Here is a 16459-nt window from a genome sequence, read left to right as displayed (position 1 = left end):
TTAGAAATAACAACAGCTCCTTTACCAATATAACGAACTCATTCCGCACTCATCCTGAGTGACCCTATTTCACGAGACCACATTGTCCCCAAAACCCACGAACCATCTCATACTCTCCTTGTGCGCATATTCACGTATTCACCTGGTACACCTATTCTGAAAACCCCTCTATGAATCCGGAGTTATTTTCTCCCATTCCTTAAATGCCACACCGCAAACCGACGATAACATAGAACATTCCAAGTCCCCTTTTCCATAATTCGCTGCCAAAACTCGGTACTTAACCATACTACGGGCTCGAAATCCTTAGGCACCACACCTTAAATTTTGAACTTACTAGGACCATTGTTGAGAGTCACCCACTCTGACTTGGTCCCGAATATAATCAAACTCCAAGGCTCTACTAGCATATGAATGCCCTCTCAAAGAAGCACCCGGCTGAATCATTTTCCTTATACACCACTTCCACACGAAGCATAGACTCTGAGTCTTCCCCAAACCTAAACACGAATTGATAAGGCCAAATATAGCACATATTCCTCAAATCCTTTGCTCAAATTACCACTGATGTTCTCTTCCCTTAGTCATGGCGACCCATCAATACACTGATAACCAGAAACCGCACTAGTTGACAATTACACAATCCAATCATAGACGGTGGGGCTCTCCCACTTAGCTTGAAGCTACCATTGTATAACCCTAGGACCCACCAAGATTCCTTATATCCTATTGACATGATCTTTCATAATCAACCTGCCAAATTCCTCGAAATCTTACTGTTAACCATTTCATGGACGCTCTGAATCACTAGCCACATTTAAATATTGGACCTCTTTACCGGATAGCCAGTAAAAATTCTTCGTTGAAGCTTCATCAACACCACGCAACCACTAACCTGCTCACAGGAGATATCCAACCTGTGGAAATTCCATGCCGACCTCTTTCAACGACGCTGTACCGAGTACAATTACTACGAAATCAATAAAGCACCCTGAGCCCGTACTCCTTCACCAGCTGTACAAGTCCGTTCACTCTTCATGGTCATTAACTAAAGGTGCAATAATACATTCCAATCCAAAGTCATGTTGTATCCTTCTTCATATCAAGCAACTCCCTCTTGTCACACCCAATCTTCCTCAATATAGCAGCCAATATTCCAAATTAAGCCCGTAGACCTAGTCACTGTCCACCATGAATCCCAAATCACTCTAAAGTTTCCTCAAGGCGTGTAACCATCCTACAACAGAACCCATATGATACTCTGCCACTCTCCCACTTTGGTCAAACCCTCTCTTTTAAGAGACTACTCGACTTCTGTTTCCTTACACTTTGCCTCCTAGGACCTTAACCATCACAAGGCACCTCTCACATGTCCTTCCTCATCCTTCGTTGCCCAGTTGTTGCCTTAACTCAAAATTCGACTCTGTAGCACCCGAACCAACAGATCATCGCCAACTCTAAACCTCCCTGAAGATCATCTTCCTTGAGCCATCAACATTAGGATTATCGATTTGATTCTGAACCACAGCACACTGCGACATCTGATAGCCGCTTCCCCGACACCATTAACAATACTCTGCCCCAAAGGTGATTTGAAGAAGGCCATAACATCGGCGAACTTAACACATTCAATCAAGGGCGACGACACCACATTATTGATGAAAATTCTACCACGCTCAAAAATACTAAATCTCGTTATTCCATCAACCCAAATCTAAACATTCCTAGTCCGATTGCCTTTCCTTGGCCGGAAATAAAATACTGGATCTCTGAGTCATGCACTGAGTAAACCTCCTTCCAAGTCATTCACTGCTTCGATGCATAGACAAGCATCCTTCCATTACACAAACACGGTGCGATAGCAATGCACAAATCATCATAGCAATTGGCGCATAGCCCCAAAACCAACAGAAATAGAGCGACTGAGCTGAGATGACAGAACATCTTTCCACAAGGCGACGACGTTAGCCCAATCGAATATGCAGGGAGTAACATCCTGCTCTACATCAGTAGTGCCATTAAAATTCCTCGATTCCAATTTTATAACAAGCGCTTCACGTCGCATAAGATTGAATAGGAAGGAAATGAAGGCGTAAGCCTCAAAGGAATCAAATCGCACGATGAGGAATCAAGAAGGGAAGTGCTCTTAACAGTCTTGTAGCCTCTCGAAGATAAGTACAGACGACTCCGTACCGATCCGCAAGACTCTACTAGACTCGCTCATAACTCGTGAGACTTATGTGAACCTAGTTCTCTGATACCATGTTGTCACGACCCAAAATTCATTAAAGGTCGTGATAGTGCCGGACACCGCTGTTAGGCAAGCCAACAATAAATACTCAATTTGGTTCTCGTTTTTAATATTTTGAAATCATATTTTTCCTTCAATTAAATAATAACAGATGGAATTTACAAGATAACTAATAATGTTTTCCATAAATTTCAATACGGGACAACCCATAATCACCCCAAAACCCAGTGTCACAAGTGCATGAGCATCAACTAGGAAGTAAAATGAAATACAATATCTGTCCGGAATACAAATCAGATAGGAAAATACATAAGTAACTCTGAAGGAGACTCTACTGGCTGCAGATCGTAGTAGAGAGTGCAGCTCATCTACGTCCCCGCAATAACCATGCCTCTGCGCCCACAAGGCCTCTAAACATATGTATACCTGCACAAACAAATGTGCAGCAAGTGTAACATGAGTACGTAAATCTACACATACCCAGTAAGTATTCCGCCTAACCTCGAAGAGGTAATGACGAGGGGTCGACTCGGACACTTACTATGGGCTATAATTAATATGCCAATGATATAATTAAGCATGGATCACGTAGAACGGCTGTAATCCCAATATCATGAAATAAGTAAATAATTCTTTTGTTAATAAGAAATTTCTCCAAATTCATTTTCATCATTTAACGATTTATATCTCAGGACAATGAAGCTGTATCAATTATTATAATTTTCAAAGCAATTAATTCAATCATGCGCAAGTCATGCCGAGATCGTACGACCCGATCCAACATATAAATATAAATTGTTCACTGCTGAGGGTCGAACAACACGAACCAGAGATGCATCTATTACCCCGCTCGCGTATCATACATGTGACGCGGTCAAATATAAATTTATCAATAAATCATGCATCTATTACGCCGCTCGCGGATCATACATGCGACCCGGTCAAATATAAATTATCAGTAAACATAATCCTTTTCTTGATTCTTTTCAAAATAAAGTCAATTCGACTTGAAGCTTTTACCCCGCTCGCGGATCATACATGCGATGCGGTCAAATATAAATTTATTAAGTTATTATAATATTCCTAAATTTCTTTTCGAAAATACGAAGTCCAAGTGAAAACTTTTTGAAAACTTAATTTCCTCAATTTAAATTCTTCTTAAGACAATTAATACGCAAACCTCAATCTTGCTTCTTTTCAAGGCAAACAGTAACCACAAATCAAATAACAATATCAACAAGGCAGGATGTAAACCTAAAACTACCAGGACACAGGCATAACGGACTCTCGTCACTTCGTGCATAAGTAAACCCCGCAAGTAGAAGCACATATTTAATCAATTCACCTATGAGGTTTAGTCCCTCTTACAAGGTTAGAAAGGATACTTACCTCGCTCTGCAATTCCATAACCGGCTCCAAAGCCGCTCCAACAACTCGAACTGATGCCCGTCGCTCCAAAACTAGTCAAATAATGTGCAAACCAATGAAAATATACTCTAATACTCATAGTAATTCAATTTATAACAATTTCCAACTCCGCTCGAAAAATCTATAAAGAAACCCTAGGGCCCACGTGCCCGGATTCCGAAAATTTTCGAAGACAAACACTACCCATAGTATTACGAACTCAAATATATAACTTATTCTCAATTTCATGCCCAAATTCGTGATCAAAATTCAAGAATACTAATTTCTAGGTTTTTCTTCAAAAATCCCAAATTTCTACAAATTTTCATGCTTGAATCCATGTAAAAACTATGTATTTAACTCACAATGTGAAGAAATCAATTACCCCATTATAGTTGATGAATATGACACTCCAAAAGTGCTCCAAAATCGGCTCCCATGGATGAAATGAAGTGAAAATGAGCCAAAACCCCATTTTATAAAACCTCACTGCCCAACGATCCTCGCACCTGCAGTGCAATAGCCGCTTCTGCGGCTCCGCAGGTGCGACCACTCTACCACTTCTGTGGTCCTCCTCCAGATCCCTCAGCTCCGCATCTGCGGCCCCCATCTGCTTCTGCGCCTTCGCTTCTGCTGCTCCACGTGCGCAGATGCGGTCCCGCTTCTGTGAAACTCGGCCGCATCTGCGGTCCCTGCCATCTCCAGCCTAAGCCGCTTTTGCAAAACTCATGGCTGCTTCTGCGGCTCCGCACTTGCGGCCCTCAGCTCGCAGGTGCGGTTACACCAGAAGACAGCAGCCTCAGGACCTCCATAAGGCCAAATTCAATCCGTTAACCATCTAGAATCCACCCGAGGCCCCCGGGACCCCGTCCAATTATACAAACCAGTTCCAAAACACGTTACGAACTTAGTCGAGCCTTTAAATCACATCAAACAACATCGAAATCACGAATCACAACCCAATTCAAGCTTAATGAACTTTAGAACTTCAAACTTCAACATTCGATGCCGAAACCTATCAAATCATGTCCGATTGACCTCAAATTTTGCACACAAGTTATATTTGACATTATGGACCTACTCCAACTTCCGAAATTGGAATTCGACTCCGATATCAAAAAGTCCACCTTTGGTCAAACTTCTCGAAAACATTCAAATTTCTAACTTTCACCAAAAGACCACAAAATGACCTACGGACCTCCTAATCCACTTTCGGACATGCTCCCAATACCAAAATCACCATACGGAGCTATTCTCAGACTCGGAATCCCAAACGGACATCGATAACATTGAAATGCACTTCAACCCAAATTGATGAAATTCTTCCAAAAGGCTAACTTCCACAATAGGCGTTGAAATGCTCCCGGGTCATCCAAAACCCAATCCGGACATACGCCTAAGTCCAAAATTATCATACGAACCTGTTGGAACCTTCAAATCCTGATTCCGAGGTCGTCTACTCAAAAATTACACTTTAGTCAATTTCTCCAACTTAAAGCTTCCGAAATTAGAATTTTCTTTCCAAATCAACTCCGAACTTCCCGAAATTAAATTCTGACCAAGCGTACAAGTTCTAATACCTGAAGTGCAGCTACTCATGGCCCCAAACTGCTGAGTGACGCGCTAGGGCTCAAAACGACCGGTCGGGTCATTACACAAAATCCGCTACAGGCCGTGATGGCGCCTAACTCTGCCGTCAAGCAAGCCAACAATGACCTATCAACTTACCTACTCACTTTAGCAATATTAAAATCAAACTTTTCATTAATTTAAATTGTATAAAATAGAATTTACATTGTCAATGATAATATTTACACGAACTACAACAATGAACAACCTGTAGGAACCCCCAAAATCCGGTGTCACAAATGCATGAGCATCAACTAGAAAATATAATAAAATACAACATCTGTCTGGAATACAAATTAGACAGGAGAATATAAATAACTCTGATGGATACTTTGCAGACTGCGGATCGTAACAGGAAATGCAGCTCATGGTAAAATCCTAGAAATAGCCGCGTCGTTGCACCCAAAGACCACCAGACATATATGTACCTGCACAATAAGTGCAACAAGTGTAGCATGAGTATGTAAATCAACGCGTTCCCAATAAGTATCTAGCCTAATCTCAGAGAAGTAGTGACGAGGGGTCGACATCAATACTTACTAGTGGTCCAATAAGACATATATAATAGAAGTAAACAAATGTGAGTTAGGGGAATAAACGAAATAACAAGTATAAATACGTGGTAATATTCTCCCCTCAGCAATAACTCAAACTCTCAGCTAGTAGTCACCTCCTCAATCAGAGTATATATGATGGACCTCACCAGATAGGTCGCCATAGTTCAAATCAGGAAAACTCACAGATATACTACCTCCTTTTCAATTATTACGCACGATTTCATAATAGTATTTTATAGAAATGCCGAGGCATACGACCCAATCCATCATAATATTTTTGAACCATAGATACATCTATTATATTGCCGAGGCGAACGACCCGCTCACATGAGAGTGTGGTACATAATCTTGTCGAGGCGTATGACCCGATCGATCATAATGTGCGCACTGCTGAGGGTCGAACGGCACGAACCATAGATGTATCTATCCTGCCGAGGCGAACGGCCCGATCCCATTAGAATAAGAAGTTTTGACGGGTCCTCGACCCCACTCATGAATAGTCGTGTGAGTTATAGATTTTAAGGGAACTTTTCGATGAGAACGCATAACGCGGGAGAATTTCGTAAAGAGAGTTCAATTAATCTGCGGCTTATCATGAAGCCCGTCAAATCTCTACAATAGCAAGTCTATCACTCTAATCAAGTCCAGTCTCAAGTCGTAACGTAAAATAAAGGAATTTAGTAGGCAAGAGACAACTCAAATAATACAGTTATAGCATGGCGGGAACCTAAATCTACCCAGACATAACATGAATCTAGCTACGTACAGACTCTCTTTACCTAGTGCGTATGTAGCCCCCGCAACAAATAGCATATAACAAATACATCACCTAGGGGTAGTTTCCCCCTCACAGAGTTAGACAGGAGACTTACCTCGCTCTGAAGTTCCATAACTGGCTCTAAAGTCTCTCTAACATCTCGAACCGATGCCCGTCGATCCAAAGCTAGTCAAACAAGGTGCAAACCAATCAAAATATACTCTAATACCCATAATTAATCAATTTGAACAATTCTCAACTCCGCTCGTAAAGTCGATAAAGTCAACCCTCGGACCCACGTACCCGGATTCAGAAAATTATTCGAAGATAACCCTTACCCATAACATTACTAACTTAAATATATACTATTTTCTTAATTTCATTTCCAAAATCATGGTCAAAATCCAAAATTATCAATTCTAGGTTTTCTACCAAAATCCCACAATTTTCCTAACTTTTCTTCCTTAAATCCACACATAAACCTTACATTTATCTCACAACAAGTGGGAAATTACTTACCTTATGTTACATGATGAAAACTCCTCAAAATCGCCCAAGAACCGAGCACCAAATATCCTAAATGAAAATGACGAAATGACCAAGTTTGATCCCCTTATGTTCTGCCCAGTTTTCGCTCCTGCGGATCACTTGACCATATTTGCGGTCCCGTTTCTGCGGATTTCCCATCGCTTCTGCGATTCAAGACTTCCAGCCCGTTTCCGCATCTGCAGTCTCGCATGCGCAGATGCGCATTCGCATCTGTGGATATACTTCTGCACCTGCACCCCCAGGCTTTCTCTCCTATTTTTGCACATGTGACACCTCTCCGCATCTACGACCTCACAGGTGTGGACAACCCTTTGCACCTATGATCACTGCCCAGCTTCGCCCAGACCGAACCTACGACCATTTCCTCGCTTTTGCGGTCACGTAGGTGCATTGCTTGCCTCCGCTTCTGTGACTTCAGGCCCATGCTGCCCAAGACGCTTTTGCGAGTCTCACCATGCTTCTACGATGTCGCTCCTACCACCAAACTTCCGAATAAGCGGTTTCACCAACATCAGAAATTCCCAGCAACTCCATCAAGGCTCAAATCGATCTGAATCCCGCCCGAAACTCACTCGAGGCCCCTGGGACCCCGTCCAATCATACCAACCGGTCCCAATACATGACATGAACCTGATCGAGGCCTCAAATCATGTCAAACAATATCAAAACTATGAATCGACGACCAAAATCCTTCTTAAAACTTTTCAAACTTCCAAACTTTGACGAACGCGTCCGAACCATACCAAAACATTTCGGAATGACGCCAAACTTTGCGTACAAGTCATGAATCAAAATACGAGCCCATTCTAAGGCTCGGAATCCCAAACGGACGTCGATAATATCAAAGCCTACTTCAAACCAAACTTAGAAAATTCTTAAGCCTTCAAAATGCCAACCTTCCATAATAAATGCCGAAATGCTCCCGGGGTGATCCGATACTCAATCTGAACATACACCCAAGTACAAAATCATCACAAGAACCTATTGGAATCTTCAAATCCTGATTCCGAGGTTTTTTACTTAAAAACCAAACCTTAGTCAATTTTTCCAACTTAAAGCTTACGAAATTAGAAATTTTCTTTCCTAATCAATCCCGAAATTCAATTCCGTCCACACGTGCAAGTCATAATACTTGAAGTGAAACTACTCAAGGCCTCAAACCACTGAACATCACACTAGAGCTCAAAACGACCGGTCGGGTCGTTACATACTCTCCCACTTAAACATATGTTCATCCTCGAACGTGTTAGGAACTGTTCTGGAGTTGTGCAAAATCACTATTTAACACCTCGTGCACCTACCCATGCCACTACAATCTAGTTAAACATATTAGCTCGAGTCAGGCTGAAGATCCTCCCTTTTATTTATTCCATAAGCCTTAGAACCAAATTCCAACCTCCGAATTTCTCTACCAGACCCGATTCTAACATACGAACACCGTACCAATCACCACACACTGTACCAAAACATAATCGTGCACCTATGATGAAATCACACCATGCACCGCATAAGTCGGTTGCCAATAATAACATCCTCCGACCACAATAGCTGAAATTTCATGAATATGATGCCCGCAATACGCCTCATGACGCATATAAGTCTTGTTCGAGCTCTCAAAATACTGCCACAACGGAGGAGATGTGTAGAAACTAATATCCACCTGCCGAATCAACAAATCATGGAGTTTCTCCTCCTGACACAAACCATTACCTCATTCTAAACTGAATAATGATATTTTCTCTTAAATATACCTTATATAAATCTGATTGCACTAATTTCAGGTCCAATAATCTCGTCTCACATAGTACAAGCTGCTCAGGCAATATGCTACCTCAAAAGCTGACCCAGATCTCATATGACACCATCAATGCGCCAATAAGCTACAACTCGACTATGACACACAAGGTGGAACGAACTATGGAAAAGAATTATCCAGCCCGCGTAACGAATAAAACGGTCGAACAGATGTTATGAACCCTTCTCAGATAATGAGAAACCAAATATGCAGGGATAGATATAAGGAACCGTACTCAACATAACACTGTTGTGGCGTGCAACCCGATCCAAACATGATACCGTTGCAGTGTGCAACCCGATCTAAACATAATACCGTTGTGGCGTGCAACCCGATCCGAATAACTTAGCCGTGGCATCATGACACCCGATCCACTCATAACAATAAATAAGGACATACTCCTCAAGCCATAATGCATCTACCCATGGAATACCGAATATCGGCCACAAGCACGCCAAGTGAAAAAATACAACTCTGGGGAGACGGATAGCGCAATACGCCATGAAACTCAAGCACAACTAGGGTGCGATAAATGACATGCATCCCGAGAGCCATCCTGCTCATATAACACCACAAGATACACGGGATGTCAACACATGTGCGCATAATCAAGTCGTCCCAATCCGGAACAACTCCCACCGTTCACAACCAAAGGAGTAGAGCGCCTTCCAGGCATAAACTCTCACATTAATGATATTACCAAAAATACCCGTACTTGGTTTCAATCTTTAATAATCGAGTGACTAATATGTCACACTTATACAAATCTTCCTGTGGGGTACACCCCCACGACCTTCCGCTCAGGTAGAAAAGTCCCCACATCCATACCACCAACCGTACTAATTTTGTAAGGCAAATCACAACCCGTAAATCAATACACAATTCCTCTTCCATAGAACACCATTCTCAGGCGATACTAAGTTAGTGCCAGCATACTCTAAACATCTGAATTCTTCCCTGCTCATCCGAGCTAGTGACATTCTTATTGACACCGAACAACAACCTTGATCTTCCAATTTCAAGTTCCCATGCCGCTCACTGCACCCATCATGTCGCTATGCGTTAATACACGCATTCAACATAACCCTTGAACTATTAGTAGAATAACCATTTCCCTTAACTCATTTCCGAAGAACCCATGGAAGACGCAACTGAATTCCCAAACTGCAGAAAATACCAACCTCAATTCGTGATCTAAACCGCCGGGACTCTTCCGGAATCCATTTACATAGCAAGACCATTCGAATCCAATACTTCCCAAATCATGCAGGTTATGGTGGCTGTCAAGCCCGCACATACAACTACAACCCACGTGTATAACTTAACACGCCGAAGGAGCTGATCATTGCCACAATCATGCTGATTCAAACTATTACTAACCGACCCCGCTTCTTCCAATTTACTATAGACTTGCCTTAGACATAATAATAGTTCCATCAAAAACATAATGAAACCCAACAATACTCATCCTGAGTAACCCAATCCATGAGACCACATCGTCTCAATACCCACGAACCATCCCATACCCTCCATATGCGCATAATAACATTTCCACTTGGTACACCCATTCTGAAAGATCCTCCACTAATCTGAAGTTATTTCTTCATTTACTCCAATACTGCACCGTATACTCGATGATGACATGGATCATTCCAAGTTTCGTTCGCAATCCATTGCGAAAACTCGATCCTTACCTACACAACGGATCTGAAATCCTTAGGCACTGTACCTTAATTCTTGAACCCATTAGGACAGTTGTTGAGAGTCACACACACTGACCTGATCTCGAACATAGCCAAACTCCAACGCTCTGCTAGCGCATGAACACCCTCTCAAAGAAGCAACCGGCTGAATCCCTTTCCTTGTACATCACATCCACAAAGCATAAACTCTGAGTCTTCCCATAACCTGCACATGAATCGATAAGGCAGAATATAGCACACATTTATCAATTTCTCTGCTCAAATTACCCCTAATGTTTCCTTTTCTTAGTAAAAAATAATCCACTAATGCACCGATAACCAGAAGCTGCACAAGCTGACATCCACGCGATCTAATCATAGACGATGGGGCTCCCCCACTTAGCTTTAAGCTACCATCACATAATGTAGAGCCCACAACAATTCCTCCTTCTCATTTACCATGATCTCGTACCGTTAACACGCCAAATTTGTCGAAGTCCTTTGTTAAGCTTTTCATGAACATTCTGAATCATCAGTCACAATCACATATCCAACCTCTTACCGGGTAGCAAGTAGTATTCTTCACAGAAGCTTCGTCAATATCACGCAACCGCTAACTTGCCCACAGAAGATAACCCACCTGTGGAATTCCATGCCAATATCTTCCAACGGCGCTGCAGTAGTTACAACTACTACGTAATCAAAAAAATTCTCTTGAGCCCATGCTCGTAAACCAGTTGTACAAGCCTGTTCCTTCCCCGCTAGCATCAACTGAAATTTCAACAATACCTTCCAAACTCAAAACTATGTTGCATCCATAACGATAATCAAATCTTCACACCCCTCCTTATTTCAAGCCAATTCCTATCTGCCATATTCAATCTTTCTCCGTATAGTAACCACCATTCCAATTATAATCCGTGGACCTAGTCACTCCTACCATGCCTTCCAAATCGCTCAAATTTTCCTCAAGGTACGTGGCTATCCTACCACATAATCCATATGCTACTCTGCCACTCTCACTTTGGTCAAACTATCTCCTTTAAGAAAATTCTTGGCCTCCACTTCTTGACCTGCTAGTAACTCATCCGTTGGTAGACACCTCCCGCTATGTCCTTCCTCATACTTTGCTGCCCAAATGTTGCCTCAAATAAAATCCATACCTGTAGCACTGGATCTAATAAATTTCTACCAGCTCTAAACCTCCTAGAAGATCATCTTTTCTTGAGCCATCAACACTAGAAACACTCCTTCGATTCTGAAACAGATACACCCTGCTATCTCTGACAACCTCTTCTCGCGTACCATTTCACAACACCTTGCCCCGAAAGCAAAATCAAAGAAGACCATAACGCCGGCTAACCGTAATGCGTTCAAACAAGGACGGCGACACTGCATCAAAACGAAAATTCCACCACGCTCAAAAATCTCAAGTCTCGTTACTCCATCAACCAAAGCCTGGACATCCATAGTCTGATTTCCTTTCCTATGTTGGAATTAAATGTTGAACCTCTTAATCATGCATTGAGAAATCCTCCTTTCAAGTAATTCACTGCCTCGACACATAAATAAGCACCCTACCATTACACCAACACTGTGGGATAACAATGCATGAGCATCATAGCAATCTGTGCATAGACTAAAAACCATAGGAAGTACCAATATTGAACTGAAATGACAGAACACCCTTCCGCAAGGCGACGATAATAGATAGCCTGAACACGTAGGGAAAACCATCCCGCACTATGTCCGTAGTATCAATACAACTACTTGACGCCCAATTGACACGAGCGCTCAACATCGTATAAGAATGAGTAGGAAAGGAATAAAGGCACAAGCCTCAATGGAATCAAACCGCACGATGAGAAAATCAAGAAGGGAAGTGCTCCTAACAGCCCTGTAGCCTCTCGAAGATAAGTACAAACGTCTCCATACCGATCCGCAAGACTCTAGTAGACTAGCTCATTACTCGTGAGACCCAAGTGAACTTGGCTCTGATTCCAAGCTGTCACGACCCAAAATCCACTACAGGTCATGATGACGCCTAACACCACCGTCAGGCAAGCCAACAATGATCTATCAACTTACCTACTCACTTTAGCAATATTAAAATCAAACTTTTCATTAATTAAATAGTATGAAATATAATTTACAGGGTGAATGATAACATTTACACGAACTACAATGATGAACAACCTGTAGGAACTCCCAAAACCCGGTGTCACAAGTACATGAGTATCAACTAGGAAATATAATAAAATACAACATCTGTCTGGAATACAAATTAGACAGGAGATTATAAATAACTCTGATGGAGACTCTGCAGGCTATGGATCATAACAGGAAATGCAGCTCATGGTAAAGTCCCCGCAATAGCCGCGTTGTTGCTCCCAAAGACCACCAGATACATATGTACCTGCACAATAAGTGCAGGAAGTGTAGCATGAGTACGTAAATCAACACGTACCCAGTAAGTATCTAGCCTAATCCCAGAGAAGTATTGACGAGGGGTCGACATCAACACCTACTAGTTGTCACGTCCCAAACTACCTCTTAGACATGACTGACACCCAACGAACACCGCCCGCCAGAAGAACCAATTCTTTTACTCATCACCTTTTATATAATCACTGAGAGAAATACGAACAAGTCCAAATATATTAAAAATTACTAAATACGAAATTATTATCCAACTAAAACCATAATCTATTTATAAAATCTAGTGAACACTTAAATAATAAATCTCTAACTCAAATTTCATACTAAGACCGTTGAGCATCTAACCGAGTAATATGAGTTTTACTAACGGGTATGCAAACCCCAAAGAAAAAGAAAATAACGAACACGAACTAGATAAAGCTGAAATGAAAGCCTCCACGAACAATGCGGCAGCTCACCTCAGCAATAGAATCCACTCAACGAACTTATTAGTCACTAGCCTTGTCCTCAGCAATAGTATCTGCATGGACATGCAAATAAGGAGTGAGTTATACGTAAATATAACCCAGTATGATCCTCCACCCGCCACTCTGAATAACTCTGGAACAAGTGTTAGAAAATATAAACACACAACGAGCACAAAAATAATATGCACGGAAATTCTTTCACCATATAATTACTCTATAAGGCCCCAAACAATTATTCAAGAACAACACTTTATATATCTCAACACAATTTACACTAAGGACTTGTCATTAACGGCAGTACAGGAAAATAACTAAATACCCCGACGAGTCCACGACAGCATACACAATGCCCCAAATCTATCACGGCGGCATACACAATGCCCCAAATATATTACAGCGGTATACACAATGCCCCAAATCTATCACGGCGGCATACACAATGACCCAAATATATTACAGTGGCATACATAATGCCCCAAATCTATCACGGCGGCATACACAATGCCCCAAATCTATCACGGCGGCATACACAATGCCCCAAATCTATCACGGCGGCATACAAAATGCCCCAAATATATTATGGCAGCGAAAAAATAAGTTCTAACGCCCCAACGCCATAGCACGAGGCTACACCACAACACACCATATCACAAATCACTTATTAAATAATTTTAGCTTTGTACAAAATAATATATATTTGCGGCTGGTCAACTCCACCGATTCTGCCAGGCGCACGCTCGTACCAACACATGGACATGGCAGATAAAACATACTTTCAAAACTGATTTTGAAAAAGCAAGCATCAAATCTTAGAGTCTTACTTACCTCGCTAACAAGAATTTTTCCAACCTTGCGATTTCTAGAACACCAATCAAACGACCTCCAATGGCCTCAATGTATGAGAAATATTAATCAACGATGTCAATTAAGCTAGTCAGAGTTATCTCATAATTCCTATACAAAAGCTAGCTAATAATTGACACACTAACGATTCACCAATCCCTGACATATGTAAAACTCATTAAACTGAAAAGGTTTCTAACTGGACTTTTATGTATCTTTAATACATATGTATTTATACGTGAGTTGAAATATTCCAAGTCTAATTACGTAATGTGACTAATTAATTAACACTAAGTGTAGACCCATGAATTCTCTGTGCACACTATTTGACTCCAATATGCCATGTTATAGAATCTTGTCTATCATAATAAGTTTCCATTATTAGTCAATAATTACTTAACCACATGTCTCCTAAATTATAATAGCAGAAACCGAAACTATTTATCAACAAAGGAAATACTTTTCCATAGCATTGTACACCCAAACCTATATTTAATTTAATTCCTCAATCATTACATCATCATTATCAATATAATTGCTTTACTCCAATTTCATTATATACTACTGTGTGTAAGAAATAAAAATAGACATACCTGGTCACTTGAAATCTTCTCCACAAGAATTCCTACGAAGTGGAGAATTAATCACGCCGACACAGTAAGTATTTTTTCCTAATGCCCTTTTCTGAATGGACCGAGCCTTAAAATATATATACTCCAATTCCTTAAATCCTAATTTTAGCAGCAATAGGTTAAGGCCCGTATTTTTCATCCCTATTATTATTTAAAATTATTAATGTTGCTCACTTGTATACCTAATTATAAATTAGGCCCACTAATCACTTATTTAATAGACTATCTTATAAATTATAAATAAATCTCCTCACACTAACTTAGCTAGCGTTTGGCCATAGATTCCCAAATTTATTCTGAAAAATCTGATTTGGGTGAAGTTTGGTTTGAAGATGAAAATATGTTTGGACATCTGTTTTGGGTGAAGTTTGGTTTGGAAAAACATGAAACATGACTTATATCCACAAGTTCTAAAAAATATCACAAATACCCAACAATATCATTATCAATAATATTTATTATATTATCGCAAACCATAGTCCAGAACATAAATAAATTTGATACAAAATTATCATATTTATAATGAACTACATGATACACTATCAGATGACTGAGAAGACGAAGCAACATCGTTACAAAATAATAAATTGTGGGCTCTTTTATAAAATATAAAAGTTTGGGGCAATTTTTAAAAAATATACTAGTGATATTTTGGCCCAAAACCAGCTATTGAGCTGGTTTGGGGATTTGGAATTTGACCAAAATATAAAAAAATCTATGGCCAAACATGTGTTTGCCAAATAAAATCCAAGTTTATTTTGGCAAATTCTATGGCCAAACGGGTCCTTAATGTTTGACTCAATATTTATAAATAAAATTAATTTTCTAGTCTCACAATTAATAAGTGTATATAAAAAAAATACGGGTTATTACATTCTCCCCCACTAAGAAGAACATTCGCCCTCGAATGTTAAACGAACCGATACCCTAGAAAAGAGAGGTATGAATACTTCATCGTTACGCTCATCTTATGTTTTCATATTTACACTACATACGCCTCGTGCAACTCATTTGGAAACTTATTAACAACTACCACTATCCCAAGAGTTAAAATGTCTACTCTAGTGTCTTAAATCATAGTTAGATATATTGAACACTTTCTACTCATCTCACGTAAAACCTTCGTATAAAGAACTTCCTCGCTCATGGCAGTCGTGAACATCTTTTCTTGTTATTCTAAGACCATAAGAAACGACAAATTAATATTGTTTACCCGGCAATTGTGCATCACATAGCACGACACCACTCAGTCCATACACATAATAATATTAAAGTCAGACATCAGCAACACTAATAGAGCGACTATAGTGTCCTTTCCCTGAACAAATATCACACCTTCTCTATATACTCTATCCACGAATATAGTCTCCTCACCGGGTTCGTCATCACGTATGGCACATTAAGAGACTCAACACGTTCTAAATATAAAGCTAAAGGTAGGGACACATACG

Source organism: Nicotiana tomentosiformis, chromosome 2 (assembly GCF_000390325.3).
Source record: "Nicotiana tomentosiformis chromosome 2, ASM39032v3, whole genome shotgun sequence".
Lineage (NCBI taxonomy): Eukaryota > Viridiplantae > Streptophyta > Magnoliopsida > Solanales > Solanaceae > Nicotiana > Nicotiana tomentosiformis.
Note: the sequence above shows the minus strand (reverse complement) of the source record.